Below are 19,152 nucleotides of genomic sequence, written 5' to 3' on the forward strand. Positions count from 1 at the left end.
TTTTGTATGCAGCAGCTTTATTTTTATACTGCATTTAAAGTGAACTAAAATGCACCCCTCTACCAACACTGGGGTAAATTTACTAAGGTGGTAGTTTTTTTTACTGCTAGTGATGTTGCCAATAGCAACCAATCAGATTCTACTTAACATTTATCTAGCTGCTTCTAGAAGATAATAGATAGAATCTGATTAATTGCCGTGGGCAACATCCCCAGTTCTTAAGAAAACCTCCCACCTTAGTAAATTTACCCCACTGACTCTGTTCACACACATTAAATTTGCCCCCTGCTAACCACTGCAGTGCAACATGTTTTGAACCTTCTTGCTAAATTTACTATTCATTTCTACGGCAGGGCCCACAGGTTATCCACAGGATAACACTGGGATATGATGACGCGACAGCGGATTTGCACCAAACGGTCAAAGTTTTCGGCCTCCCAGCATGCAACTGACCAATCCATATATCCCTGCCTTCTGGCTCAGGCAAGTCAGTTTTTTGTTTGGTGCGGCAGGAGCCGGACCATGTTCAAGAGGGCCGCTGTTTTTTAGCAGCCATAAGCATTTTTATTTAAATTTTATACAGTAGTATTGCTATTTAGAGAGAACACTCAAAAAAATAGTATCTTTTACGTACTTTAGAAAGAGTCGCTCCAACAACTCCCCACGAGTCACGACAACGCTTACCCATAAGTACAGTGCTGTTTCGGCGGGCGTACTAGCAAGTCCAGCAGACGTTACCTGGCTGTGGCCGGAGCACGAGGAGAAGGTAAGGCATCGGTTCCGCTTAGAGGGGTAACACGGACACAGCCGCACTGTTTTGGGAGGAGACTACCAAACAGTCACTGACATGGCTGCCACCTAGAGTGCACCAGTGCTAGGCTCTAGGGATCATAGGCTCCAGAGGTAGTATGAGACCGCAATCCCTAGGGCTGATGTCCGCAGTGGGGAGTCAGATGCTCCCCTGGTCGCCCCTCCACCCGGTTCATGACCAGTTTCCTCCAAGTCTCCCGCCTTGAACTGTTTTCCCGCTTCCGTCTGAGTCACTGTGTAGCTAAGGGGACCCAGTCGCAGCATAGGCGGCTGTGTGACTGGTGCATCAGTGTTCACTTGGGCGTCTGTGTTCACTGTAGATTCACGTGGGCGAGTGTGTACACTATTAGCTTATGGATCCACTCAGTGTTCGCTAACTTAATGTTTGATCATGGAAGCGGGGTGAGTCTCCCTGTATCCCACTCTACTGAGCACAGGTAATAATACAGCACTAAAGGGATCATTCCGACCCGTTCGCACGCAGCGGTTTGTCGCTGCGGTGTGAATGGGTCTGGAATGCGCATGCGCCACGGGCGCACTGCACGAGTGTCGTTACCCGGCGACAGGTGTCGCCGAGTTATGTCGCGTCTTACGAAAAAAGCGGTCACAGAGCCGACCGCAAAGAAGATTGACAGAAGAAGGCGTTCCTGGGCGGATCCGGACCGTTGCCCTCCATTTTCGGGGAGTGGAGAAGAAAATGCAGGCGTGTCCAGGAGAATGGAGGGCGGATGTCTGACGTCAAAGCCGGCCCCAGCATCGCAGGGATCGTCGCACAGAGTAAGTATGTCCAGGGCTAGTCATGTTGTGCTTGAAATTTTTTAGCTTAGTAGGGCTGCACAAGCGATCGCAGCCCTGCTAAGCTAAAATACACTCCCCCATAGGCGTGGACTAGCTGAGCGCAGCAGCAGCAGCAGCAAAAAGTTGCTGGCTGCGATCAACTTGGAATAACCACCCAAGTCTCTATCCACCTTTTGAGTACAAATAGTTGGATAAGTGCCTAATGTATATGAGTCTAATAATTATTACTGTTTCTTTCGCTGTGCGACTGAATACGGTTAGTTACATAGTGAGGATTAAAAGAGGCAAAATGCCCATCGGATTTAACCCATATCCGTATTAAGCAGTGCATATTATAATGCACCAGCCAAAAGAATGGTTTCATACCTATTGACAACTATATTTCGTATCACTTCCATATACATGATGTCAATACTGTGTATTAAATGCTATAGCCTTGGATGCCTTTTTCAGCTAGAAAATTGTCCAATCCATTTTTAAATGCATTTAAAGAGTCCGCCATTAGTATCTTCTCTGGCAGGGAATTCCAAATCCTTATTGCCCTTACGGTGAAGAACCCTTTCCTACGTTGTGTACGGATTTTCTCTCCTCTAGCCTCAGTGAGTGTCCTATAGAGAGTTTTATTAATAAACAAATCCCCTTCTAACTCTTTGTATTGACCCTTTACATATTTGAAAATATTAATAATGGCCCTCATTCCGAGGAGTTCGCTCGCTAGCTGCTTTTAGCAGCATTGCACACGCTAAGCCGCCGCCCTCTGGGAGTGTATCTTAGCTTAGCAGAATTGCAAACGAAAGATTAGCAAAATTGCGAATAGAAATTTCTTAGCAGTTTCTGAGTAGCTCGACACTTACTCTGCCACTGCGATCAGTTCAGTCAGTTTCGTTCCTGGTTTGACGTCACAAACACACCCAGCGTTCGCCCAGGCACTCCCCCGTTTCTCCAGCCACTCCTGCGTTTTTCCCAGAAACGGCAGCGTTTTTTCACACACACCCATAAAACGGCCAGTTTCCGCCCAGAAACACCCACTTCCTGTCAATCACACGCCGATCACCAGAACGAAGAAAAATCCTCGTAATGCCGTGAGTAAAATACCTAACTGTTGAGTAAAATAACTAAGCGTATGTGCTCTGCGAACATTGCGCATGCGCAGTAAGCGACTAATCGCAATATAGAGAAAATCGTCAACGAGTGAACAACTCGGAATGAGGGCCAATGTCTCCTCTTTTCAAGGGAATACAAATTTAACCTAGTAAGCCTTTCCTCATGCTCCAGTGTCTCTAACCCATTATTCAGTTTAGTAGCGTGCCTTTGAACTCTTTCGAGCTCTCTGATGTCTTTTTTTTATAATATGGTGCCCGAAATTTAACAGAATATTCCAGGTGCGAACGTACCAATGATTTATAGAGAGGCAGGATTACATCCTCGTCCCTTGACTCAATACCCTGTTTTATGCACGCAAGGACTTTACTTGCCTTCTTTGCTGCATTTTGACATTGTGTACTGTTATTAAGCCTATTATCTATGAGCACCCCAAATATTTTTGCACTACTGCTACCCCTATATTTTCCCCATTAAGTGTGTAGGGTGCAAGTTTGTTTCTAATCCCAAAGTGCATAACTTTACATTTTTCAATATTGAATCTCATTCCCCATTTAGACGCCCAGGTTTCAAGTTCAAGTAAGTCATTCTATAGAGACTCCGCATTGATTTCTGAATTAATGACCTTACACAGTTTAGTATCATCTACAAAGATTGACACTATGCTTCCCAGGCTCATTCCTATTTCATTAATAATTATATTCAACAGTAGCGGGCCATTTACGGACCCTTGTGGTATTCCGCTGACTACTGGTGCCCAGCTGGAGAACATCCCATTGACCATTACTCATTGTACCCTGTTATCCAGCCAATTTCCTATCCATGTACAAATAGTATTTCCTAGTCCAAGTTCCCTTAATTTGATGATCATGCTCCTGTGAGGCACTGTATCGAAGGCTTGTGCAAAATCTAAAAAGACCACATCCACTGCTTTACCCTGGTTTAGATTATCGCTCACTTCCTCGTAGAAGCTAATTAAGTTAGTTTGACACGATCTGTCCCTCACAAACCCATGCTGACTATTGCTAATAAACTTAGAATTCCGCAAATAATCCTCTATGCTATCCATCAAATATTTTACCCACTATAGAGGTTATACTAACTGGTCGATAGTTCCCAGGATGATTTTTAGATCCCTTTTTAAATAATGACACTACAGTACCTCAGCTATACGGCAATCCCTCGGTACCATACCTGATCTAATTGAACTATAGAAAATCAAGTACAGGTTGAGTATCCCATATCCAAATATTCAGAAATACAGACTTTTCTGAGTGAGAGTGAGATATTGAAACCTTTGTTTTCTGATGGCTCAGTGTACACAAACTTTGTTTAATACACACAGTTATTAAAAAGATTGTATTAAATGACCTTCAGGCTGTGTGTATAAGGTGTATATGAAACATAAATGAATTGTGTGACTGTAGACACACTTTGTTTAATGCACAAAGTTATAAAAAATATTGGCTAAAATGACCTTCAGGCTGTGTGTATAAGGTGTATATGTAACATAAATGCATTCTGTGCTTATATTTAGTTCCCATCACAATGATATCTCATTATGGTATGCAATTATTCCAAAATACGGAAAAATCCGATATCCAAAATACCTCTGGTCCCAAGCATTTTGGATAAGGGAGACTCAACCTGTATAAGGGTTTTGCTAGCTGAGCCCTAAGCTCCATAATAACCCTCGAGTGAAAGCCATCTGGGCCCGGTGATTTATTAATCTTTATGTTGCTTAGACTCTCCAGGACTAATCCCTTACTTAAAAAATTTCTCTAGCCACGAATCATTATCGTCACTGTCGTTATGCACTACTGTCACCATTTGATCCTCCCTGGTGAATACTGATGAAAAAAATTGCATATCCGCTTTTATTTTGTCATCGTTTATCAAGGCTCCCAGTTAATCTTTTAATGGACTTACATTCTCCTTTTTTTAACCTTTTACTGTTTATGTATTTATAAAACTTTTTAGGATTGTCTTTAATCTCTATAGTTATTTGCTTTTCGTTTACAATTTTAGCTGCTCTAATAGCCTTTTTGCAACTTTTATTTACATTCTTTGTAATACTGGAATACCTCCTCCCCTCCAATTGATTTAAATGCTTTGAAAGCACACTTATTATTAGCCATTTCTTTTTTGACCTCCTCATTAAGCCACATTAGTTCGAGTTTAGTACTTCTGCGATTATTGCCCATGGAAATGAATTGTGAATATTGCTATCAAGTAAAGATGAGCGGGTTCGGTTCTCTGGGAACCGAACCCCCCCGAACTCCACGTGTTTTATACGGATCCGAGCCAGGCTCGGTTGTTCCTGCCTGACTCGGAAAACCCGAATGAGGCAAAATGTCATCATCCCACTGTCGGATTCTCGCGAGATTCGGATTGCATAGAAAGAGCCGCGCTTCGCAGCCATTTTCACTCGTGCATTGTACAGGGTACAGAGAGAATGTGGCCACAATCTCTGTGTCAAATCTCAATATCCGTGCTCAGTATCAGCGCTTATTGCTGCTCAGTAATACTAGTACAGTGTCTCTCTTGTGCTGCATCTTGCTGCTGTAGGGTGCTGTGGTAGTAGTGTCCTGTGACTGTATATCGTTCATCATCATTCCAGTCACAGTGGTATCTGGGGGATGACAATTCCAGAGTGCTTTTGTACTGCTCAGTAATACAAGTACAGTGTCTTGTGCTGCATCTTGCTGCTGTAGGGTGCTGTGGTAGTAGTGTCCTGTGACTGTGTATCGTTCATCATCATTCCAGTCACAGTGGTTTCTGGGGGGGGGGGGTGACAATTCCAGAGTGCATTTGAGCTGCTCAGTAATACTAGTACAGTGTCTCTCTTGTGCTGCATCATGCTTCTCAGTGTCAGTTCTCCGTAGTATCATCAATTCTCAGTATCACTAGTGCTCAGTATCATCAGTGCTCAGTGTCTTGTGGTGCTCAGTAATACTACATTACTAATAATAGTACAGTGTCTTGTGCTGCATCTTGCTGCTGTAGGGTGCTGTGGTAGTGTCCTGCCACTGTGCATAGGTCATCATCATTCCAGTCACAGTGGTATTTGGTATCTATCTAGTGGTATATAATTCCAGACATTACTGCCGTCTAATTCCAGATATATTACTGTCATATAATTCCACACAAAAAATGGAGATCAAAAATTTGGACGGTAAAATAGGGAAAGATCAAGATCCACTTCCACCTAGTGCTGAAGCTGCTGCCACTAGTCATGGCAGAGATGATGAAATGCCAACAACGTCGTCTGCCAAGGCCGATGCCCAATGTCATAGTAGAGAGCATGTAAAATCCAAAAAGCAAATGTTCAGTAAAATGACCCCAAAATCTAAATTAAAATTGTCTGAGGAGAAGCGTAAACTTGCCAATATGCCATTTACAACACGGAGTGGCAAGGAAAGGCTAAGGCCGACTCCTTTGTTCCTCATGACTAGTGGTTCAGCTTCACATGACGATGGAAGCACTCATCCTCCCACTAGAAAAATTAAAAGAGTTAAGCTGGTTAAAGCAAAGCAAAGAACTGTGCGTTCTAAATCACAAATCCCCAAGTAGAGTCCAATTGTGTCGGTTGTGATGCCTGACCTTCCCAACACTGAACGGGAAGAGGTGGCTCCTTCCACCATCTGCACGCCCCCTGCAAGTGCTGGAAGGAGCAACCACAGTCCAGTTCCTGATATTCAAATTAAAGATGTCACTGTTGAAGTACACCAGGATGAGGATATGGGTGTTGCTGGCGCTGAGGAGGAAATTGACGAGGAGGATTCTGATGGTGAGGTGGTTAGTTTAAGTCAGGCACCCGGGGAGACACCTGTTGTCCATGGGATGAATAAGGCCATTGACATGCCTGGTCAAAATACAAAAAAAAATCACCTCTTCGGTGTGGAATTATTTCAACAGAAATGTGGACAACTGGTGTCAAGCCATGTGTTGCCTTTGTCAAGCTGTAATAAGTAGGGGTAAGGACGTTAACCACCTAGGAACTTCCACCCTTATACGTCACCTGGAGCGCATTCATCAGAAGTAATTGACAAGTTCAAAAACTTTCGGTGACAGCGGAAACAGTCCACTGACAACTAATTACCTTCTTCCTCTTGTACCCAAGCTCCAGCAAACCACACCACCAGCTCCCTCAGTGTCAATTTCCTCCTTAGACAGGAACGCCAATAGTCCTGCAGGCCATGTCACTGGCAAGTCTGACGAGTCCTCTCCTAACTGGGATTCCTCTGATGGATCCTTGAGTGTAACACCTACTGCTGGTGTTGCTGCTGGCGCTGCTGCTGTTGCTGCTGGCAGTCGATCGTCATCCCAGAGTGATCGTCATCCCAGAGGGGAAGTTGGAAGACCACTTGTACTACTTCCAGTAAGTAATTGACTGTCCAACAGTCTTTTGCAAGGAAGAAGAAATATCACAGCAGTTATCCTGTTGCAAAGCGGATAACTCAGGCCTTTACAACTATGTTAAACTTGCGTCTGGTATCCACCGTTAGTTCACAGGGACTTAGAGAATTGCTTGAGGTAGTGTGTCCCCGGTACAAAATCCCATCTAGGTTCCACTTCTCTAGGCAGGCGATACCGAGAATGTACACAGACGTCAGAAAAAGTGTCCTCAGTGTCCTAAAAAATGCAGTTGTACCCACTGTCCACTTAACCACGGACATGTAGACAAGTGGAACAGGGCAGACTAAGGACTATATGACTGTGACAGCCCACTGGGTAGATGTATTGCCTCCCGCAGTAGCAACAGCGGCGGCACCAGTAGCAGCATGTTGCAAATGCCAACTCGTTCCTAGGCAAGCTACGCTTTGTATCACCAATTTCCATAAGAGGCACACAGCTGACAACCTCTTACAGAAACTGAGGAACATCATTGCAGATTGGCTTACCCCAATTGGACTCTCCTTGGTATTTGTGATATCGGACATCGCCACCAATATTGTGCGTGCATTACATGTAGGCAAATTCAAGCACGTCCCATGTTTTGCACATACAATAAATTTGGTGGTGCATAATTTTTTTAAAAACTAAAGGGGCATGCAGGAGATGCTGTCGGTGGCCCAAAAAATTGCGGGCCACTTTTGGCATTCAGCCACCGCGTGCCGAATACTGGAGCGCCAGCAAACACTCATGAACATGCCCTGCCATCAGCTGAAGCAAGAGGTGGTAACGAGGTAAAATTCAACACTCTATATGCTTCAGTGGATGGAGGAGCAGCAAAAGACCACTCAAGCCTATACATCTGCCTACGATATAGGCAAAGGAGGGGGAATACACCTGACTCAAGCGCAGTGGAGAATGAGTTCCATGTTGTGCAAGGTTCTCCAACCCTTTGAACTTGCCACACGTGAAGTCGGTTCAGACACTGCCAGCCTAAGTCAGGTCATTCCCCTCATCAGGCTTTTGCAGAAGCAGCTGGAGAGATTGAAGGAGGAGCTAAAATGGAGCAATTCCGCTAGACATGTGGGAATTGTGGATGGAGCCCTTCATTCGCTTAACCAGGATTCACAGGTGATCAATCTGTCGAAATCAGAGCACTACATTTTGGCCACCGTGCTCGATCCTAGGTTTAAAGTCTACGTTGTATCTCTCTTTCCAGCAGACACAAGTCTACAGATGTTCAAAGACCTGCTGGTGAGACAATTGTCAAGTCAAGCGGAACGTGACCCGCCAACAGCTCCTCCTTCATTTTCTACCACCACTGGAGCTGCCAGGAAAAGGATAATATTTCCAAAACCACCTGCTGGCGGTGATGCAGGGCAGTCAGGAGCAAGTGCTGACATCTGGTCTGGACTGAAGGACCTGCCAACGATTACTGACATGTTGTCTACTGTCACTGCATATGATTCTGTCACCATTGAAAGAATGGTGGAGGATTATATGAGTGACACCATCACTGTAGGCATGTCAGACAGTCCGTACGTATACTGGCAGGAAAAAGAGGCAATTTGGAGGCCCTTGCACAAACTGGCTTTATTTTACCTAAGTTGCCCCCCCTCCAGTGTGTACTCCAAAAGAGTGTTTAGTGCAGCCAGTCACCTTGTCAGCGATAGGCGTAGGAGGTTACTTCCAGAAAATGTGGAGAAGATGATGTTCATCAAAATAAATTATAAGCTTCTCCGTGCATTTACCAGCAATTGCCTCCAGAAAGTACACAGGGACCTGTGATGGTGGATTCCAGTGGGGACAAATTAATACTCTGTGAGGAGGAGGATGCACACAGTGAAAGGGGTGAGGAATCGGATGATGAGGATGAGGTGGACATCATGCCTCTGTAGAGCCAGTTTGTGCAAGGAGAGATTGATTGCTTCTTTTTTGGTGGGGGCCCAAACCAACCAGTCATTTTAGCCACAGTCGTGTGTCAGACCCTGTCGCTGAAATGATGGGTTTGTTAAAGTGTGCATGTCCTGTTTATACAACATAAGGGTGGGTGGGAGGGCCCAAGGACAATTCCATCTTGCACCTCTTTTTTTGTTTTTATTTATCTTTGCATCATGTACCGTTTGGGAACTGTTTTTTTAAGTGCCATCCTGTCTGACACTGCAGTGCCACTCCTAGATGGGCCAGGTGTTTGTGCCGCCCACTTGGGTCACTTAACTTAGTCATCCAGCGACCTCAGTGCAAATTTTAGGACTAAAAATAATATTGTTAGGTGTGAGGTGTTCAGAATAGACTGGAAATGAGTAGAAATTATGGTTAATAATACTATAGGATCAAAATTACTCCCAAATTCTATGATTTTAAGCTGTTTTTGAGTTTTTTTTAAAAAGAACACCCGAATCCAAAACGCATCCGAATCCGACAAAAATCCAAAAGGGTGGTTTTGCCAAAACGCGTCCGAATCCAAAACACGACCGCGGAACCGAATCCAAAACACGAAAGATGTCTGCTGCACATCTCTACTATCAAGCAACCCTTTTAAAACATCCCACATTTCTGAAGTGTCCTTACCCTGAAACAAAACTTCCCAGTCAATGTTGTTTAGTGCCTGCCTCAGCATATTGAGGTTAGCTTTTCTAATGTTTAAGGTTTTGGTTGATCCCTTATAGCTTTGTTTTGTTAAACTAATGTCGAATGAGATCATATAGTGGTCACTGTTTCCCAAGGTCTCCCCAACTGTAATGTTTGATATAATGTCCACACTGTTGGTATTAACTAGGTCCAGAATATTATTACCTCTTGTTGGGTCCTCAACTAATTGAGACAATTACTGATTCTTTAATGTGTTTAGAAACCTGCTGCTCCTAGCTTTTACACATGAGTTGTTCCTCCAATTTATGTCAGGATAATTGAAATCCCCTATCATTAGGATGTCCTCCATTCCCGCATATTTTTCAATTTGCTGCCAGAGTTGTTCCTTGTCATGTACGCTAATATCCGGTTGTTTGTAGCACGTGCCAATGACTAGTTTTTTTGCTTCAATGCCCATGCTTGCGATCACAACCAATAGCGATTAAACGTTATCTCCAGTCCTCTCATAAAAAAACAACTATTATACTTGGCCTTAGAGATGGTTTTACATAGAGACATACCCCTCCTCCCCTTTTGGTATCCTTAGATCTCCTGAAAAGTGAATACCCCTCCAAATTTGCAACCCAGTCATGAGATTCGTCCCACCATGTTTCCGTAATACCTATAATATCATATTGCTTTTTTGATACAAGCCATTCCAATTCCCCCATTTTACCTGATAGGCTTCTGGCGTTTGCAAGCATACATTTTAGCTTAATATTTCTCTTGCTAGTTTGTTTAATGGAATGTTATCCTTATTTACAAGTGCCTTTCTAGAATTACTCTTACTGAGTGTTATTCTCCTCCCTCCCCTAGCACCCCCATCATACTTAATACAGCCTTCTCTACTACTACTACTACTATAAGACCTATTAGGTATTATCCCTTATGCTATGGACATCATATAATAGGTTAAATACTATATGAGGTAATGCAGTAATATGTTTCTCCTATGTATTTGAAGTGTATTTGTAATTGATCATGTGCTCATATTGCTTATTATACTATACTATGTATAACCTGTGACTGATTGCTAGTGTGATTGCTAACTTTACTATAATTCTGTCAGTTTTTCTGTCTATTCCAAATCCTCAGTGCTGGTGCAAAGCATTGTAGGGTCGGATTGTATGTCACTTTAACAAAATTTAAAGTGATTACAGTCACAAATTGTGTAGTTACACTGTACAAGTGTGTGATTATTTATCATGTCTAAGAGCGGCAATGGTGAGGAAAATACACTCACAGCAGCACCAACACTCATGTCATGTTTGTCTTGCAAAGCTGGGTTAACCTCTCAGGATCTGGTTCAGAATGGTTTGTGTGTATATTGTTTTAGCTTTCACCAAAGTTTCTTGAAAAATCCAAGGCAGACACAGCTACGTTTGCACAGACATCCAGTATAGCTGAGCAGATAATTCCAACTTCTGTACCAGGGATAGGTTACAATATTAACCCTTACATACAGCATTCTATCTGGGGTTTATTACATCCAGCAGGGAAAGCAGCAGCCTTTCAACAAAAAACAGGCTGAAATGCCATTGGAAAGTAAATCACATACTGTAGGCATGAAACAACATCTTCACAGTCTACACATGTTTCAGATGACGATTTGTTGGAGAATGAAGACTCTTTGCACTCCGGTTCTGCATACGGAGATGAGGAGGAAGGTCTCAGCTCACTTGACATATCTGAGTTAATTAATGTGATGAGAGCCATTCTGTCCTTAGAAGAATCAGCAGAGCCTGTGTTAAAAATCTAAGGCGCCTGTGTTTAAATGTCCCAAAACAGTTAGGACTGAGTTTTCTGGGTCAGAACAGCTTACGGAAATTATGCAAGAGGCTTGAATTACGCCCAGGAAGTTTAGAATTCCAAGGAAATGGAATTCCAGTTAGCACCTTCCGTCTGGGGACTGTTTAAAGAGTATGGCTCCCAAAGTAGATATGCATGTCATTCAGTTAGTGTGGAAATCTACATTACCGCTGCCTTCAACATCATTAAATGATGTCACGGATAGGAGAGTTAATGGTTTTCTAAAAAAATAAATAAGATTTTACTTACCGATAAATCTATTTCTCGTAGTCCGTAGTGGATGCTGGGACTCCGTCAGGACCATGGGGAATAGCGGCTCCGCAGGAGACAGGGCACAAAATTTAAAAGTTTGACCACTAGGTGGTGTGTACTGGCTCCTCCCCCTATGACCCTCCTCCAAGCCTCAGTTAGGATACTGTGCCCGGACGAGCGTACACAATAAGGAAGGATTTTGAATCCCGGGTAAGACTCATACCAGCCACAACAATCACACCGTACAACTTGTGATCTGAACCCAGTTAACAGTATGACAAACGTAGGAGCCTCTGAACAGACGGCTCACAACAATAACAACCCGATTTTTTTGTAACAATAACTATGTACAAGTATTGCAGACAATCCGCACTTGGGATGGGCGCCCAGCATCCACTACGGACTACGAGAAATAGATTTATCGGTAATTAAAATCTTATTTTCTCTGACGTCCTAGTGGATGCTGGGACTCCGTCAGGACCATGGGGATTATACCAAAGCTCCCAAACGGGCGGGAGAGTGCGGATGACTCTGCAGCACCGAATGAGAGAACTCCAGGTCCTCCTTAGCCAGGGTATCAAATTTGTAGAATTTTACAAACGTGTTCTCCCCTGACCACGTAGCTGCTCGGCAGAGTTGTAATGCCGAGACCCCTCGGGCAGCCGCCCAAGATGAGCCCACCTTCCTTGTGGAATGGGCCTTGACAGATTTAGGCTGTGGCAGGCCTGCCACAGAATGTGCAAGTTGAATTGTGCTACAAATCCAACGAGCAATCGTCTGCTTAGAAGCAGGAGCACCCAGCTTGTTGGGTGCATACAGTATAAACAGCGAGTCAGATTTTCTGACTCCAGCCGTCCTTGAAATATATATTTTCAATGCTCTGACAACGTCCTGCAACTTGGAATCCTCCAAATCGCTAGTAGCCGCAGGCACCACAATAGGCTGGTTCAGGTGAAACGCTGAAACCGCCTTAGGCAGAAAGTGAGGACGCGTCCGCAGTTCTGCCCTGTCCGAATGGAAAATCAGATATGGGCTTTTATACGATAAAGCCGCCAATTCTGACACTCTCCTGGCTGAAGCCAGGGCCAGTAGCATGGTTACTTTCCATGTAAGATATTTCAAATCCACCGATTTGAGTGGCTCAAACCAATGGGATTTGAGAAAATCCAAAACTACATTAAGATCCCACGGTGCCACTGGGGGCACAACCGGGGGCTGTATATGTAGTACTCCTTTTACAAAAGTCTGGACTTCAGGAACTGAAGCCAATTCTTTCTGGAAGAAAATCGACAGGGCCGAAATTTGAACCTTAATGGACCCTAATTTGAGGCCCATAGACAATCCTGTTTGCAGGAAATGTAGGAATCGACCCAGTTGAAATTCCTCCGTCGGGGCCTTCCTGGCCTCACACCACGCAACATATTTTCTCCAAATGCGGTGATAATGTTGTGCAGTCACCTCCTTCCTGGCTTTTACCAGGGTAGGGATGACCTCTTCCGGAATGCCTTTTTCCCTTAGGATTCGGCGTTCAACCGCCATGCCGTCAAACGCAGCCGCGGTAAGTCTTGGAATAGACACGGTCCCTGCTGAAGCAGGTCCCGTCTTAGAGGTAGAGGCCACGGATCTTCCGTGAGCATCTCCTGAAGTTCCGGGTACCAAGTTCTTCTTGGCCAATCCGGAGCCACGAGTATCGTTCTTACTCCCCTTTGCCGTATAATTCTCAGTACTTTTGGTATGAGAGGCAGAGGAGGAAACACATACACTGACTGGTACACCCATGGTGTTACCCGAGCGTCTACAGCTATTGCCTGAGGGTCTCTTGACCTGGCGCAATACCTGTCCAGTTTTTTGTTGAGGCGGGACGCCATCATGTCCACCATTGGTCTTTCCCAATGGACCACAATCATGTGGAAGACTTCTGGATGAAGTCCCCACTCTCCCGGGTGCAGATCGTGTCTGCTGAGGAAGTCTGCTTCCCAGTTGTCCACTCCCGGGATGAACACAGCTGACAGTGCTAACACATGATTTTCTGCCCAGTGGAGAATCCTTGCAGCTTCTGCCATTGCCCTCCTGCTTCTTGTGCCGCCCTGTCTGTTTACGTGGGCGACTGCCGTGATGTTGTCCGATTGAATCAACACCGGCTGACCCTGAAGCAGAGGTTTTGCCAGGCTTAGAGCATTGTAGATTGCTCTTAGCTCCAGTATATTTATGTGAAGAGACGTCTCCAGGCTTGACTTGTGCATGGAATCTGCCGAATGGAATCGCTTCGTAAGAAGCTACCATTTTTCCCAGGACTCTTGTGCATTGATGCACAGATACTTTTCCTGGTTTTAGGAGGTTCCTGACTAGATCGGATAACTCCCTGGCTTTCTCCTCCGGAAGAAATACCTTTTTCTGAACAGTGTCCAGAATCATCCCTAGGAACAACAGACGTGTCGTCGGGATCAGTTGGGATTTTGGAAAATTCAGAATCCACCCGTGTTGTTGGAGCACTACTTGGGTTAGTGCTACTCCGACCTCCAGCTGTTCTCTGGATCTTGCCCTTATCAGGAGATCGTCCAAGTAAGGGATAATTAAGACGCCTTCTCTTCGAAGAAGGATCATCATTTCGGCCATTACCTTGGAAAAGACCCGGGGTGCCGTGGACAATCCAAACGGCAGCGTCTGAAACTGATAATGACAGTTTTGGACCACGAACCTGAGGTACCCTTGGTGTGAAGGACAAATTGGAACATGAAGGTAAGCATCCTTGATGTCCAAGGACACCATAAAATCCCCTTCTTACAGATTCGCTATCACTGCTCTGAGTGACTCCATCTTGAACTTGAATTTTTGTATGTACAGGTTCAGAGATTTTAGATTTAGAATCGGTCTTACCGAGCCGTCCGGCTTCGGTACCACAAATAGCGTGGAGTAATACCCCTGTCCCTGTTGTAGGAGGGGTACCTTGACTATCACCTGCTGAGAATACAGCTTGTGAATGGCCTCCAATACCGTCGCCCTGTCGGAGGGAGACGTTGGCAAAGCAGACTTTAGGAAACGGCGAGGAGGGGACTTCCCGAATTCCAACCTGTAACCCTGAGATACTACCTGCAGGATCCAGGGGTCCACCTGCGAGTGAGCCCACTGTGCGCTGAAATGTTTGAGGCGACCCCCCACCGCCCCTGAGTCTGCTTGTATGGTCCCAGCGTCATGCTGACGCCTTTGTAGAAGCCGGGGAGGGCTTCTGCTCCTGGGAAGGAGCTGCTTGTTGCAGTCTCTTACCCTTTCCTTTGCCTCGGGGCAAATAGGAATGTCCTTTTGCTCGTTTGTTTTTATAGGAACGAAAGGACTGCGGCTGAAAAGCCTGCGGCTTTTTCTGCTGGGAGGTGACCTGGGGTAAAAAGGTGGATTTTCCGGCCGTTGCCGTGGCCACCAGATCCGATAGACCGACCCCAAATAATTCCTCCCCCTTATACGGCAATACTTCCATATGTCGTTTGGAATCCGCATCACCTGACCACTGGCGCGTCCATAAACTTCTTCTGGCAGATATGGACATCGCACTTACTCTTGATGCCAGAGTGCAAATATCTCTCTGTGCATCTCGCATATAAAGAAATGCATCCTTTAACTGCTCTATAGTCAGTAAAATACTGTCCCTATCCAGGGTATCAATATTTTCAGACAGTGACTCCGACCAAGCCACGCCAGCACTGCACATCCAGGCTGAGGCGATTGCTGGTCTCAGTATAACACCCGTATGTATGTATATACTTTTTAATGTATTCTCCAGCCTCCTATCAGCTGGATCCTTGAGGGCGGCCGTATCAGGAGACGGTAACGCCACTTGCTTTGATAAGCGTGTGAGCGCCTTATCCACCCTAGGAGGTGTTTCCCAGCGCGCCCTAACCTCTGGCGGGAAAGGGTATAATGCCAATAACTTCTTTGAAATTAGCAGTTTTCTATCTGGGGTAACCCACGCTTCATCACACACTTCATTCAGTTCCTCTGATTCAGGAAAAACTATCGGTAGTTTTTTCACACCCCACATAATACCCCTTTTTGTGGTACTTGCAGTATCAGAGATATGCAAAGCCTCCTTCATTGCCGTGATCATATAACGTGTGGCCCTACTGGAAAATACGTTTGTTTCTTCACCGTCGACACTGGATTCAGTGTCAGTGTCTGGGTCTGTGTCGACCGACTGAGGTAAAGGGCGTTTTACAGCCCCTGACGGTGTCTGAGACGCCTGGACAGGTACTAACTGGTTTGCCGGCTGTCTCATGTCGTCAACCGACTTTTGTAGCGTGCTGACACTATCCCGTAATTCCATAAACAAAGCCATCCATTCTGGTGTCGACTCCCTAGGGGGTGACATCACCATTACAGGCAATTGCTCCGCCTCCACGCCAACATCGTCCTCATACATGTCGACACACACGTACCGACACACAGCAGACACACAGGGAATGCTCTGATAGAAGACAGGACCCCACTAGCCCTTTGGGGAGACAGAGGGAGAGTTTGCCAGCACACACCCAAGCGCTATAAATATATATAGGGACAACCTTAATAAGTGTGTTCCCTTTATAGCAGCTCAAATATTATAAATATCGCCAATAAGTGCCCCCCCTCTCTGTTTTTACCCTGTTTCTGTAGTGCAGTGCAGGGGAGAGTCCTGGGAGCCTTCCTCGCAGCGGAGCTGGGCAGGAAAATGGCGCTGTGTGCTGAGGAGAATAGGCCCCGCCCCCTTTTCGGCGGGCTTCTTCTCCCGGTTTTTTTGGAACCTGGCAGGGGTTAAATACATCCATATAGCCCCAGGGGCTATATGTGATATATTTTAGCCAGAATAGGTATATTACATTGCTGCCCAGGGCGCCCCCCCCAGCGCCCTGCACCCTCAGTGACCGCTGGTGTGAAGTGTGCGGAGAGCAATGGCGCACAGCTGCAGTGCTGTGCGCTACCTCATGAAGACTGAGACGTCTTCTGCCGCCGGTTTCTGGACCTCTTCTCTATTCGGCATCTGCAAGGGGGTCGGCGGCGCGGCTCCGGTGACCCATCCAGGCTGTACCTGTGATCGTCCCTCTGGAGCTAGTGTCCAGTAGCCTAAGAAGCAAATCCATCCTGCACGCAGGTGAGTTCACTTCTTCTCCCCTAAGTCCCTCGTTGCAGTGAGCCTGTTGCCAGCAGGACTCACTGAAAATAAAAAACCTAACAAACTTTTTCTAAGCAGCTCTTTAGGAGAGCCACCTAGATTGCACCCTGCTCGGACGGGCACAAAAACCTAACTGAGGCTTGGAGGAGGGTCATAGGGGGAGGAGCCAGTACACACCACCTAGTGGTCAAACTTTTAAATTTTGTGCCCTGTCTCCTGCGGAGCCGCTATTCCCCATGGTCCTGACGGAGTCCCAGCATCCACTAGGACGTCAGAGAAACATTTTTTCCCAGTCTGGGGCAATCATTAGACCAGCCATGGCTTCAGCTTGGATGGCTAATGCAGTGGCTGCCTGGGCTGATGCATTGGAAGGGGATCTTTCAATGGCATCTGGAGAGCAAAAATCCCATGTTGCACATATCAAACAAGCTGCAATGTTTTTGGAAGAAGCAGCCTTGGATATGGGTACAATTGCCTCTCAGGCATCAGCTTCAGTACTAGCCGCTCGCAGAGCAGTGTGGCTACATACATGGGAAGCTGGGTCAGAATCCAAAAAGGTTTTGCGGTCTTTACCCTTTACTGGAGATATTCTTTTTGGTAAACAATTAACCAGTATTTTGGAGTCAGAAGCAGACTCCAAGAAAGTGAAGTTTCCTTCCACACACAAATTAAAGCCTAAATTTCCTGCTTTTTGGCCCTTTCAGTCTAAAGGGAAAGTAAAAGATGATGGCAAACAGTCCCAATACAAGACTATATTTGGCTACCAGAGGACCGGCTTCTAAATCAGAAGATAAGCCATCAGCATGATGGTGGGGGCCTCCACCTGGGGGATCCCAGGATGGGAGGCCAACTTCTTCAATGTACGCAGATCTGGCAGCAGTCTACCACAGATGCCTGGATGCAAGAAGTGGTATATCACGGTTATGTATTTGCTTTCAAGAAACACTTTCCTCAAAGGTTTTTTTGTACCAGACCATCTTCAGTGGAAACGAAGGCCAGGGCTTTGCAAGAGGCAGTTCAGAAATTGCTTCAGTCATGAGCAATCATTCCAGTTCCTCCTGTACAACGACGACAGGGTTTTTACTCCAACCTGCTTCTAGTCCAGAAGACAAATGGGTCAATCCGGCTCATACTCAATCTTTAAAGTGCTGAACAAGTACATTTTGGTGCCTCGGTTTCATATGGAGACTTTACGTTCCATCATTTTGGCCATGGAGCCAGCGGATTTTATGGTATCCCTGGATATCCAGGATGCTTACCTACATGTTCCTATAGCACTGTCCCATCAGCGCTATCTTAGGTTCGCTATCCTCCAACAGCATTTTCAGACCCAGGCCTTTCCATTTCGATTGGCCACAGCCCCCAGAGTATTCACCAAGATTATGGTGGTAATGGCAGCCTTTCTTCCACCAGCAGGGGATAAGAATTTTTCCATACCTCTACAATCTCTTAATCCTGGCAAAGTCTCAGGAATTGCTTCAGTGTCATCTGCAACAGACAATAGTTTGTCTGCAGAAGCATTGTTGGCTCATAAATTGGGCAAAGTCGTCTCTGGTTCTGTCACAGCGGATGACTCACTTGGGGGCTGTATTGGATCCTAGCCTTCAGAGAGTAACCTTACCTCTGTACAAAATATCCAAAGTTCAGTCAAGGCTTCAGGAGCTGCTACACCGTCAAAGGGTATCCATTCATGCAGCAATGAATGTGATGGGATTGATGATGTCAACATTCAACTTGGTAGAGTATGCTCAGTTTCACTCAAGGCCTCTGCAACATCTGACCCTTACCAAATGGCATGGTTTTCATCAGACAATAAAAACACATACTATGGTCCTTACTCTGGAAGTAAGGAGGTCATTAGCCTGGTGGCTACAGACATCCCATCTGGACAAAGGGAGACCCTTTTGGATATCAGATTTGGAAATCCTGACAATGAATGCCAGCCTTCAGGGCTGGGGAGCAGTATCAGGAAGGAGTTGTTTCCAGGGTCAGTGGACCAAGGAAGAAAGTTGCCTGCCAATAAATATATTGGAACTTCGGGCCATATACATGGCACTAATTCAAGCAAAGGACATCCTTCAGGGGAAACCAGTTCAGATCCGCTCGGACAATGCAACAGCAGTAGCGTACCTCAACCATCAGGGAGGAAATCGTAGCCAGAAAGCAATGAAGGAGGTAAGTCACACGATACAGTTGGCAGAACATCATCATCCAGCCTT

At 45.5% G+C, this 19,152-nt stretch overlaps 1 long non-coding RNA gene across 2 annotated transcripts in view; it reads left to right on the forward strand.

Moving 5' to 3' along the window:
* The window catches only part of LOC135057603 (uncharacterized), a 240,579-nt gene that overhangs the window by 67,497 nt on the left and 153,930 nt on the right, over positions 1-19,152 (forward strand). The gene's annotated exons all lie outside the window — the stretch shown is intronic.

The sequence above is a fragment of the Pseudophryne corroboree genome, chromosome 3, assembly GCF_028390025.1.
Source record: "Pseudophryne corroboree isolate aPseCor3 chromosome 3, aPseCor3.hap2, whole genome shotgun sequence".
In the NCBI taxonomy this organism is placed as follows: Eukaryota; Metazoa; Chordata; class Amphibia; order Anura; family Myobatrachidae; genus Pseudophryne; species Pseudophryne corroboree.